The sequence below is a fragment of the Neovison vison genome, chromosome 11, assembly GCF_020171115.1.
Source record: "Neovison vison isolate M4711 chromosome 11, ASM_NN_V1, whole genome shotgun sequence".
Lineage (NCBI taxonomy): Eukaryota > Metazoa > Chordata > Mammalia > Carnivora > Mustelidae > Neogale > Neogale vison.
In genome coordinates this window covers 27,460,926-27,473,631 of record NC_058101.1, presented here as the reverse complement: position 1 = coordinate 27,473,631, position 12,706 = coordinate 27,460,926, and the positions used below count along the sequence as shown (strand labels likewise).

Below are 12,706 nucleotides of genomic sequence, written 5' to 3'. Positions count from 1 at the left end.
TAACCATATTTTAAGTCAGAACATGGTCTGTGCTGTAAAAGGGTTTTACAAGAGCAAGAAGAAAGACCAATCACTTATGGTTAGATAAAGAGAAGCTTCCAGACAAGGTGACATTTGAGCTGGGTTAGATGGATGATCTCTCTAGTGAGGTAACAACAGTTGAAATTCAGAACACATGCTCTGCCCCAAAAAAATATTTTATAGATAAAAATAGTTCAAGTAGAGAACATACACTAAGCCAACCCCAAACATACTTTATCTTTCAAAATTTCTTTTAAAATGTAAAACCTGCTATATAAAGCAATGAGAACTTTCCCACCTCACCTAGATTTCTTCTATTATTCCACTATTCTTTTACCATTTGGGCATGAATCCTGCGTAACTGTCACTTTGCACTTGTTACTGTGCTGAGATATGCACTCTTCTTCCTATGGCTGATAATTTTGTGTCTTCCCATTAAACTGTTATACCTTTGAAAGCAATAACTGTAATCCATTTCTATCTTATCTTTCCGTAATACTTCTTAAATAAATACATACTCAACAGATACGGTTGACAGGCTAAACCTAGTTCTAATACCTGTGACAATAAGATATCAATAACACAAAAGTTGTCTGGGAACAGATACTATAAATAATTAAAACACATTTTTGCAAAGAGAACAAAAAGCATCTAGACTAGTAATATCTACCCATAGACACTAAACTAGTTGTTCTGCTTTAGTGTGACTTGTTCAGAAAGGGTGCTTGTTATAAAAAAAAAAAAAAAAGTTTGGGGCACCTGGGTGGCTCAGTAGGTTAAAGCCTCTGCCTTAGGCTCAGGTCATGATCTCAGGGTCCCGGGACCAAGCCCTGCATCAGGCTCTCTGCTCAGCGAGGAGCCTGCTTCCTCCTCCTCTCTCTCTGCCTGCCTCTCTGCCTACTTGTGATCTCTGTCAAATAAATACATAAAATCTTAAAAAAAAAAAAAGTTAAATCTCTCAAGCAGCCTTTATAGAACATTATCTTTCTTTGTCACAAAGTCCTAAGACAACACATTTATTGTGACATGGTGGGTTTGCAGAGAAATGAAGGACAGTGCTAGTTCCCAAGGATCTCAAGGGACAGTTCAAAACTCAAGAAATGTCTTGGCAATGTGTATACATAAGACAATGTGTTTAAAACAATATGAAAAGCACAAAGGAAAAATGTTTTCCAGGAAGCATAGCCTAGCTGTTTCAAAGATAATTCTTTCTGAATGTGCTCTTTTTAAAGTTCAGAAATTCTCTCCTCTATTGTTTAAGCTGGAAGTAAACAAAGATCGAAATTTGGAAACTTGTTTTAATTTTCTACTCAACTGTATTATGAGATGGAAAGGGAGATTATGCCAGCAAACTGGCCTGACAGAAGAGGATCAAAGAGGAGGGAGGAGCGGAATATAGGTGTAACAATGCCAGATACCATCAAGATTACTACAAAAGAACATGTTTGCCTACACTTCCTAAATTCTGTGGGAAGAACAGAGTACTTCTCAAATATTATCCAAAACTGGCTTTCAGTCTGCCCAGTTTCTCCTTTCTTGTTATTGCTGAGCCTGTGAACTGATGAGGTTCCACACCACTCAGAAAGTTACCAGTGAGTTAATCAAGGAACCCTTCTGGAAGTTGTTAGTATTGCTTTAAAAGGAAAAAAAGAAAGAAAGAAAGAAAAAAGAAAAAAAACCAAACCACTGGGCCAGGCATTCCAACAAAATTCACTCTTCCAAAGAAATAATCTTACAAAATAACTCAGAAGGGAAGACAGGATGGAGTGCTATTTTTGATAATGAGTAGCAAAAACAACAACAAAAAAGACTACTGAGTAACACACCCACTGTTACTTTGTTTATAGGCTTGTAACTTGCACATGCAAGTACTCTACAAAGTATTGCTCAAGAAGAAACTGTCAAAAATGAATGCTTATGAAAACATTCCTTTTCTAAATAAGGTCTCTAACAAGGGCTGTGCTGTTCCTAAATGTTTTCTTTAGCAAGTATTGACAGGTATAGCAGAGCGATAATGCTCGGGATGAGAAAAAAATCTCTTGTTTTATCAATAGTAAAAGCTGTTGTTACTAATTATGATGCCCATGAGCTCAGTACTAGAAATTAACTCTGTGGTAGATACCTGCTAGGCAGAACAGCACTTTACAAAAAAACTAAGTTTATCCCCCCCCAAAAAAATACTTTTTTTGCTAATCCTACTGACCCTAGCAACCTAGTAGGTTGGTTTTGTTGTTGCTGTTTTCATTCCAAAAGAAGCTCCGCCAGTAAGTCGAGGTAACTTTGCAATTCAAAGGTTAAGGCAAATTCAGCTCTACGTAGAGAGTTTCTGCTCCTCGTCAGCATAGCTCCCTATTCTCTCTCTCTCTCTCCCTCTCTCTCTTCTCCTATTATCTTGGCCTGAGAGAGGCTAATGCTCCGGTATAATTGCATATCCATGGCGGAAGCGATTGTAGGTGCCGAGGAATGAAACTGGGATGGGAAGAACGATCGACAGCAATCAAGAACCAGTTCGCCCTAGAAATCACCCTCTCCGGAAAGGAGGAAGAGTCTCTGCCCAAAGAACCTGCTGCCCGGAAGCCACAACTTCCATCAACCGGCAAAGAAAAGTTGCAAGAAGAGCTCAGCGCCCAGGCAGCCCGCGCGGGAGCGGAGACGGCGGTCGGCGAAGACACTCATCAGGCCCGGGCGCCCGGCGAGCCCGGGCTGCGGCGTCCGTGGGGCCGACTCCGGCTCCCGCAGGCTCCGGGTCTGGGGGTGCGACCGCGGAGAGTGGGCGGAGAAACGAGAGCAGAGGAAAAGAGGGACAATGCTGGGCCAGGCCGGCGACTCCGCGCGTTCCAAGGGTCTCCCCGGCGCCTCTTCCCGCCCGGGGCCTCCCGCGGCCGCGCCAAGTTTGCTCCTAAGCCCTCCCTTCACGATCCGGGCCGGCAACGCTGTGGCCGCCGGCCTCCCTCCGCCTGGCCGCAGCCGCCTTCCTCCCCGCGGGGCGGCTCCCGCGAGTCCGCGAGGAAGCGGCGCGCGCGAGGAGAGCCGCGCGCGCGAAGGGGCGCCGGGCGCGCGAGGGGCAGGGGGCGCGCGAGGGGAGGCGCGCGAGGGGCAGGGGGCGCGCGAGAGGAGGCGCGCGAGGGGCAGGGGGCGCGCGGGCCAGCGGCGCGCGCGAGAGGAGCCCGGCGCGCGGGGGAGCGGGGCGCGCGGCGCTCCCCGAGGACCCGCTGCCGCTCCGGCGGGTTTTCGGTTGAGGCGGGGGCTGCGCCGCCGTCTTCCGTCCGTTAGGAGTCTTTGCCCTGGCGGCGCAGCCTGCCAGCCATCCTGGCCCGCCTCCCCCTCGGCTCCCATCAGGAAGGGCAGCCGGGCGAGGGCCGGCGACCTCGTCTCCTGCCAGGGCTGTGGCCGCCGGTCGGCGGGCATCCCGGCGCCTGCCCCGGGGCTGGAAGAGAAAGTGAAATGAAGCGTCCTTCCCCCGGCAACACCTACCCGTCCCCAGTCCAAGTGCAGCTGCCTCGCTCCTCGGGCGCCGCCGGTCCCCGCCCTCGGGCCCTGGGCTCCGTTCTCTTGACAATGGCGCGTCCCCTTTAAGGAATAATCCGATCGGAACCGATGTGTGGTTAAACCTCCGACTCTGATTTTAACCGGATTTCTCTCTCTCCCCCTGAGCCCGACGGACGCCCGGCGGTGCTGCTAGCTCTTCCCACCCCTTCCCCGCCCCGCCTACCCCCTCGCCTTCCTGATTGGCGAGAAGCACTACAACAGGAACAGCAATCCTCGCACTCCACTGGCCCAGCCGGCCGCCGCTCACCGCGGCCCCACCCTCCCACCCCGCCCCCTTCCCCGGGTTGGTCCTCCCTCTAATCACTCTCTGTCCTCTACTCCATCGTTGCTTTGGAGACCTGGCAGTCAAGGCTCACCCTCCCGCCTCCGGAAAGCGAACTTTATTTTTATTGGTAAAAGGACATCTTCCTGTGTACCTGATTGGGCAAGAAAGGAGTTAGACTGCACGCCCCTTACCCATTATCGCTCTGCCTTTACGGGTTTGAGAAATACAGCTGCAAAGTCCTCCCTGCTTTTCCTTCATCTAAGCGCCTGTCCCTTTAAATGGTGGTAGGGGTCGTGGACAAATTCACAGCCTGTATTGGAGAAAGCGGGAAAGGGAGGGGAGAGAAATTCCAAATCTTCTCCAGTTGGGTAATACGTCGCGAACTGGGATTCTGCGGAGCCCCAGCACGCTGTCTAGTGAATGGACTGGAGAGAGTGAGCTAGAAGACCTAAATTCGGGCCCTAACTCCCTTGAGACTCGCTCAAGTTTTCACTCACTGCCCACTCTACCCTCACCGTCGATTCCACTGGCATCTCGCTGCGCCGAAGAGCTTTGGTAAAAGTATCTGCAAACCTGGAGGGGTCATCTCGCAAACGTTCATTGAAAAAAACCATTTAAATCATTTCCATTAAAAAGCTCCGCTTAATTCATGTCATTTGTGTTATCTCGGCGTTCCCCACGAAAGCTAAGTTACTCTTCTGAAATTACTAAATAGGTGATGTCTCTTCTACTTTGACAAGCTCAAAGTAGAAGTAGAAGACGTCCGTCATGGAGCCGGGGGGAGCCCAGGCTGAGCCCAAACGGGCACCAGAAAGCTATCCCTTGAGGGAAAGAGGGAGTCTGGCATCGGAAGCTTGACCTTGCAGCAAAACCTCCCCCAGGAGAAGAAAAATTCTTCGACAGCATGGTGGGTTTCCCACCAGGGAAGGTTAAGGGTAAGTGTCCCGGCCCTGTTTGCCGAGGAGCTTTGAGAGCCTTCGGACCTCAGGATACTTAGTGCATTTGCAGTGGAACCCAGTGGTGCCCAGAAAGGGACAGCTCTCAGCGTAGGTACCCTAGAAGGGAGTTTAGTGGCAGAAAGGGGGAAATAAACATCGGTAGCTCAAATGACTTTTCCGCGAGTTCAGCTCAAAAATCTTATGGACTTTCAAAGAAATGGAACAAATAATTTTAAAATTTATATGGAACCAGAAAAGACCTCGAATAGCCAAAGGGATATTGAAAAACAAAGCCAAAGTTGGTGGCATCACAATTCCGGACTTCAAGCTTTATTACAAAGCTGTCATCATCAAGACAGCATGGTACTGGCATAAAAACAGACACATAGACCAATGGAACAGAATAGAGAGCCCAGAAATAGACCCCCAACTCTATGGTCAACTAATCTTCGACAAAGCAGGAAAGAATGTCCAATGGAAAAAAGACAGCCTCTTCAATAAATGGTGTTGGGAAAATTGGACAGCCACGTGCAGAAAAATGAAATTGGACCATTTCCTTACACCACACACAAAAATAGATTCAAAATGGATTAAGGACCTCAATGTGAGAAAGGAATCCATCAAAATCCTTGAGGAGAATACAGGCAGCAACCTCTTCGACCTCAGCCGCAGCAACATCTTCCTAGGAACATCGCCAAAGGCAAGGGAAGCCAGGGCAAAAATGAACTTTTGGGATTTCATCAAAATCAAAAGCTTTTGCACAGCAAAGGAAACAGTTAACAAAACCAAAAGACAACTGACAGAATGGGAGAAGATATTTGCAAACGACATATCAGATAAAGGACTAGTGTCCAAAATCTATAAAGAACTTAACAAACTCAACACCCAAAGAACAAATAATCCAATCAAGAAATGGGCAGAGGACATGAACAGACGTTTCTGCCAAGAAGACATCCAGATGGCCAACAGACACATGAAAAAGTGCTCCATATCACTCGGCATCAGGGAAATACAAATCAAAACCACAATGAGATATCACCTCACACCAGTCAGAATGGCTAAAATCAACAAGTCAGGAAATGACAGATGCTGGCGAGGATGCGGAGAAAGGGGAACCCTCCTACACTGTTGGTGGGAATGCAAGCTGGTGCAACCACTCTGGAAAACAGCATGGAGATTCCTCAAAATGTTGAAAATAGAACTGCCCTATGACCCAGCAATTGCACTACTGGGAATTTACCCTAAAGATACAAACGTAGTGATCCGAAGGGGAACGTGCACCCGAATGTTTATAGCAGCAATGTCCACAATAGCCAAACTATGGAAAGAACCTAGATGTCCATCAACAGATGAATGGATAAAGAAGATGTGGTATATATACACAATGGAATACTATGCAGCCATCAAAAGAAACGAAATCTTGCCATTTGCGACAACATGGATGGAACTAGAGCGTATCATGCTTAGCGAAATAAGTCAAGCGGAGAAAGACAACTATCATATGATCTCCCTGATATGAGGGAGTGGTGATGCAACATGGGGGCTTAAGTGGGTAGGAGAAGAATCCATGAAACAAGATGGGATAGGGAGGGAGACAAACCATAAGTGACTCTTAATCTCACGAAACAAACTGTGGGTTGCTGGGGGGAGGGGGGTTGGGAGAAGGGGGGAAGGTTATGGACATTGGGGAGGGTATGTGCTTTTGGGTAAATTGGAAGGGGAGATGAACCATGAGAGACTATGGACTCTGAAAAACAGTCTGAGGGGTTTGAAGTGGCGGGGGGGTGGGAGGTTGGGGTACCAGGTGGTGGGTATTATAGAGGGCACAGCTTGCATGGAGCACTGGGTGTGGTGAAAAAATAATGAATACTGTTTTTCTGAAAATAAATAAATTGGAAAAAAAAAATCTTATGGACATATCCATAAGAAGGGTGAGCACAGGGAAAGGCTGCAGGTCATTCAGGTGTTTCTACAGGGGGCAAGAGACAAGGAAATACCTAGGTTATATTTGGATAGCCTTCAGAGATGCTAATATAAATCTCTTAAGTGTCTGTAACTAAACCCCCATTTTCAGCCTATTCCATTTTGGTTTTTGGTTGTTAGCCATTTTTTTTTTTTTTAAACTATAGTCAAGGTAAAGTAATACTGGCTTTCTTGTTATATACAGCTGTCAAGCTTTGAGGCTGCTTCTGGGTTCTGACATTCTATATTATACTATAAATAGAATAAGAATATTCTGTATTCTAATATCTAACATCTAGTATGATCTTCTGGAAATAAAGACATCTACTATTTCAGATGTGTATACAGCTACAGGTTTTGTTCAAGGTCTAGGTGATGTTTTCAGGTTCTTTGTAAAGCACCTGTTCTGTGATGTCCAGATTGTTCTGTTACACTAGCACATTGGGCTCAGCAACTCCAGAAGGCAGTCTTCAGTAACCTCTAAGTTCTCTTCCCTACATTTAATCAATCATGCTGAGATTACCACCTTACAAACACAATTTTATATTATTTCTCTATTTCAAACTTGCCCACAACAGGATTGTTTATCACTTTTTACCTCATACACCCAGCCTCCTCCTACTACTACTACTATTAGTATTTACATAGAAGAAAATTTTAGAAAATCTGCAAACCTAGAGCTTCCAATTAGCAAATCATTCTTAAGAATGTTCAATATTTGAGCACCCAGGTGGCTCAGTCGGTTGAGCATCTGACTTTTGATTTCAGTTCTGGTCATGACCTCAAGAGTTGTAGCATCAAGCCTAGAGGCTGGCTCTGTGTTCAGTTCAGATTCAACTTTCTCTCTCATTTCTCCTCTCCCTACTCATGCTCTCTCTCTCCCTCAAAATATTTTTTATTTTTTATTATTATTATTATTTTTGATGTAAAAGATGGGCTGCCTGGGTGACTCAGTGGGTTAAAGGCTCTGCCTTCCGCTCAGGTCATGATCCCAGGGTCCTGGAATAGAGCCCCACATCTGGCTTTCTGCTCAGCAGGGAGCCTGCTTCCTCCTCTCTGCCTGCTTCTCTGCCTACTTGTGATCTCTGTCAAATAAATAATTTTTTTTAATGTAAAAGACTTAAAACAAAACAAAACGAAACAAAACAAAAACATGTTCAATGTTACTGAACCAGTCCCTCCAGAAATGTACAATTTATATTTTCCCCTTAGAGGGGATATTATCCCATACATTTATGTCTCAACTCTAAGCTAGGTCCCCACTCTTTAAAAAGAAATATTCCCAGAGGTGCCTAGCTGGCTCACTCAGTCAGCAGAGCATACAACTCTTGATCTTGGGGGTTGCGAGTTCAAGCCCTGCACTGGATGTAGTGATTATTTTAAACAAATCAAAAATAAAAAGAAATCTTCTACCAATGTGCCAGCCTGACTAAAGCTTTTTAACATCCTTGCATACATATCTTTTTAAAACCCTTTTAAAGTGTGAAATATGTTATAATCATTTATTCTCCCCATTTATACATAATGGTAAACCACCTCAAAGAACTACCAGCGAAGCCAGTAGTTTTCTTTAGAAAAATTGTTACCATTTATATTGCAAATTCTGTTCAGTTCACTGTACATTTATATAGCAACTATTATGTGTTAAGTAAAGAAGGTGGGGGGAATGAATATGTCTCCATTCTTCAGAGACAGAATCTCCAAATTCCATCCAAAAGTGGCACAACTTTACCCCTCACTTAGCCCTTAAGTGGATAGTATCTATTAACTAGTGATTTTCTACAGTAAAATTAAGAAAAATCCAATTCCTAGAAGTTGTCAGCAAATATTCCTTCCCCCGGCCCTTTATTAATAGTAACAAGAATGAGACAAATTAAGAGAAAATAAGTTCATAGTAATTTGATTTTTTTTTTTAATCTCAAAGAAATATTTCCTGGGTCTCTACAGAGGAGATCCATGTCCTCACACCTTCCAGTGTGTTCCTTTGTAAAACGAGAACCGATACTCATTGAGGATATCACTGAATGACCTTTAATCATCAGTAAAAGATTCATTTTTGGGGACGCCTGGGTGGCTCAGTTGGTTAAGCAGCTGCCTTCGGCTCAGGTCATGATCCCAGCATCCTGGGATCGAGTCCCACATCGGGCTCCTTGCTCGGCGGGGAGCCTGCTTCTCCCTCTGCCTCTGCCTGCCATTCTGTCTGCCTGTGCTCTCTCTCTCTCTCTCCCTCTCTCTCTGATAAATAAATAAAATATTAAAAAAAAAGATTCATTTTTGTTCTGTATATTCTATCTACTGAGGCAGAAAAGAGATACTAATACATTTTCAGAAAGATTTCCAATTCTCTCCTGCTCAAAATCCTTCAGATTCTCAAGGCACACACTGAATGCGGTCCAAGAAACTCAGCAAAACATACATCTCCCTTTATAATCTGATTTTTTTTTTCTTTATTTTTTTTTCTTTATTTCTCCTCTGGCCACTCCTTCATTTGACACTTAAAATGGCCGCTCTATGTCAATGATGCTGTTCATTCAAGGCTCAGTGCCTTTGGGCACGTGGTTCCCTTGTGTAGAATAGCCTTCCCTCCACGCTTACCTGGAGGAGTCTCATATATCCGTCCATCAAAACCCAAAAGAAGCATTACCTTCTTTGTGAAGACTTCAGAATGCACCCCCTTTCCTGATTTGATTAGGTATCAAATTGAAGACAAGCCTTAAATGTTTCTTTTTCTGTCTCTTGCACCAGTCTGAATTGTTTTCCAAGATCAGAGGCCATACTTAATGCACTTTGTATCAGCATTGGCATAACTGATGCTTTCGATAAATGCATTTCAAATTGGGTTGAATGAGCAAGGTTGAAATGAAAAAGTTAACTTACAACGTGAAAATCTAATTAACCAGAATATTACTCTAGGAATATTTTAATTTCTTAATATTTTATTGTAAATCTGTCTAAAGATTGGAAATGAGTCTAGATCACTGATTTCCAGACTTTGTTTCATGGACTGGTAAAATTTGCAAGGAATTTTTGGTAACTGACACAATCTTGATAACTTTTTATTTTGCAAAGAAAAGGCATAAAAGTAAATATAAATAAATATTCTTCCCATTATTTCATAAAATAAAAATATTTTGAAACCAATACTTGAGGGGTGGCTGGGTGGCTCAGTAGGTTGGGCATCCAAATCTTGATTTTGGTTTGGGTCATGGTCTCGGGTCCTGGTATCTAGCCCCACATAGGGCTCCACGCTTGGAGTCTGCTTGAAATTCTCTCTCTCCCTCTCCCTCTGCCCCTTCCCCTGTTCACACTGTAAATAAATAAATAGATAGATAAAATCTTTAAAACAAAACAAAACAATTCAAAACTTGGGGGCACCTGGGTGGCTCACTCTGTTAGGCACCTGACTCAGTCTCGGCTTAGGTCTTGATCTCAGGGTCATGAGTTCAGGACCCATATTGGGCTCGTGCCCATCACGGAGCCTACTTAAAAACAAAGAAACAAACACCCACCAAAAATTGGGAAGGTTATAACTTCAGAATAAAAGACTTTTGAATATCTTTGACATTATAAAGCACTTGCACAAACCTCCAGTTGAGACTAAAATATTCTTTACACTTCAAATTACTTGATCTGATGCTTCTTTTCATGTATTTTTAAACAATGATTTAGAAATGAAAATATTCCTAAGGTTTTCTTTTCCCCTATGGTGTCCATACAGGGGAAAAACTATTTGATTTTTTGTTAATTTTCCCTCTACCCACGAATAAATGTCATAGCATCACACTAATTGCCCTGCTAGCTTCCTGTCAGAATATTTGTAGACAAGTTCTTATTTATGAAAGTGCTTGCAAAATGCTACTTGAATTATTTTTTTTTATCTACCATGTCATATAGAAGTCCCTTTTCTTTTGGGAAACTTGCCACTTTTTTTTTAAACCTACCACTTTTTATTTTTATTTTTTATTTATTTTTTAACAGTTTTATTTTTTATTTTTTATTTATTTGAGAGAGAGAGAGCAGGGTCAAGGGCAGAGGGAGAAGGGGCCTGCCTGCTGAACAGGCAGTCTGCACTGCAGGGCTCCATCCTGGGAGCCTAACATCATGACCTGAGCTGAAGGCTGATACTTAACCAACTGAGCCATCCCGGCTCCCAAAGCTTAACACTTTTTAAAAACTATTGTTTAATCCTTAGAAAGTTCCCCCATTGCTCATCAATGAATCAAACAACAAAAACTTGTGTGCTTTAAAAATTATTTTTACCCATAGAGCACATATATTTTCTGAACTTCCAAAAATTTAGGGTAAGTGCCTGGTACCTTGAAGTCTATCATGTGTCAATTGTAATAATGATAATTTAAACCATATTAAAACACATGAAGAAATTTTTGTGTCATACCAATGCAAATATATATATATATATATGTATACACTCAAGTATACATAATTATATATAAAAGTGCTCTTTTAAATAGTGCAACCCAATCAGACATAAATTCTTTATGATGGGATAGCTCATAATGGTTAAGCATCCTATAGAAGAAATCTTCTGGTGCTATAATTAAGGTCTAGAAATATCACCTTCTAAACGGGGTCAAATAATCAATTTCCTTTTTTAAAAATAATTGATTTCTTATTCAGTAGAATACATGATTAATGTATGTGAAATTATCTTTCACTAATATTATGTTTATTTTGTCTTACTTCATTTTCCATACATATTTTAGATCATTTAGAAGCTTTATATCTTAATATTATTTTATTAAACCTTTATCAATAAAATCCTAACTTTGTCCAAAATATCTTACAGGTGGTCTGTTTGTATTCTGCCATTTTTCTTCTTTTTCTCCATTACAAAGGGGCTTCCATTCCAAACAGAGCCATTGTGTGAAAATGTGAATTTAAAGAAGAGATAAATCAAGGATTGAATCCTGACTTTATAAGTGGATTATTCTGAGGGAATTTTTAGAATACTATTCAACTAGATCAATTTTCATGCAACAAACTCCTTTTCAGAAATAAAAGGCATGACTTAAAGAAAGACACTTACTTTGGGTACAATGCCCCTTGTCTGTTTCTTAGTACAAATATCTTTGAATTCAGCAGCCCAAAGCCTATATAGTGGTAACTTTTCAGATCGGATTTTTAAATCAAATTATTTAAAGGCATGAACACATCATCTGTCTCTGTTGAAATGTTTACCTAGTACTCTGATGAAATCACTTTGAAATTATCTTAAAACCTTGTTAGATTTTAAAGTCTTGCTCTGGTTGAGTATGAATTTGTAACTGGCAAGGGATATAGTGCCTTTAAAAGAAGGCAAAATAAGTTTTAGTCCATTTCCAGTTTGTGGAAAGGTGGTGGGAAAATGGAGGTACTCTATTTAAACGCATTGCTACCACCTATGAAACTTGTGATCTCATTTGGGAAAGAAACTCATGAATTATCCAAAGAACTGGGAAGCCTGATGTGGGGGACAGTTACATGATCATACCACTAGCAAAGGGGTACGCCATATGACTAATCTCCTTCGGGGACTTCTGTCTGCTGATAGAGAAACAGAAAAACAAAGGACAAAGGAAAGTCTCTTTAATTAATCCTCCCAGCCAAGCAAAATAAATAGATCACTTGTTTCAGCAACAGAAGCAAACTGTTAACAATTGAGAAAAGCCACCTGCAGGTGTTTTTGAACACAAGCTACCCCAGAGACCAAAATTACTATTGTTTCACACGAGGGTCAGCCAATTTTTTCTACGAAGGGCCAGATAGTGAGTATTTTTGGCTTTGCCGGCCATCTGCTCTCCGTCACAACTACTGTCACCAGAGCATGGAAAATATAGAAGTGACCGCACAAGGCTGTATTCCAATAAAACTTTATTCATGGGCATGGAAATGGAACTTTAATTTTCATGTGTCAAGATATATTACTCTTCTTTTTTTTTTTTTTTTTCAATCATTTAAAAATTTAAAAACC

General features: G+C 42.3%; 1 protein-coding gene across 1 annotated transcript in view; it reads right to left on the bottom strand.

The window, feature by feature from the left end:
* Positions 1 to 3,717, bottom strand: part of FRYL (FRY like transcription coactivator) — a 260,634-nt gene extending 256,917 nt beyond the window's left edge. The window contains exon 1 of the mRNA XM_044225780.1: positions 3,496 to 3,717. The gene's annotated coding sequence lies outside the window, so the exon portion shown is untranslated. The remainder of the gene's footprint in view (positions 1 to 3,495) is intronic.
* Between the last annotated feature and the right edge of the window lie 8,989 nt (positions 3,718 to 12,706).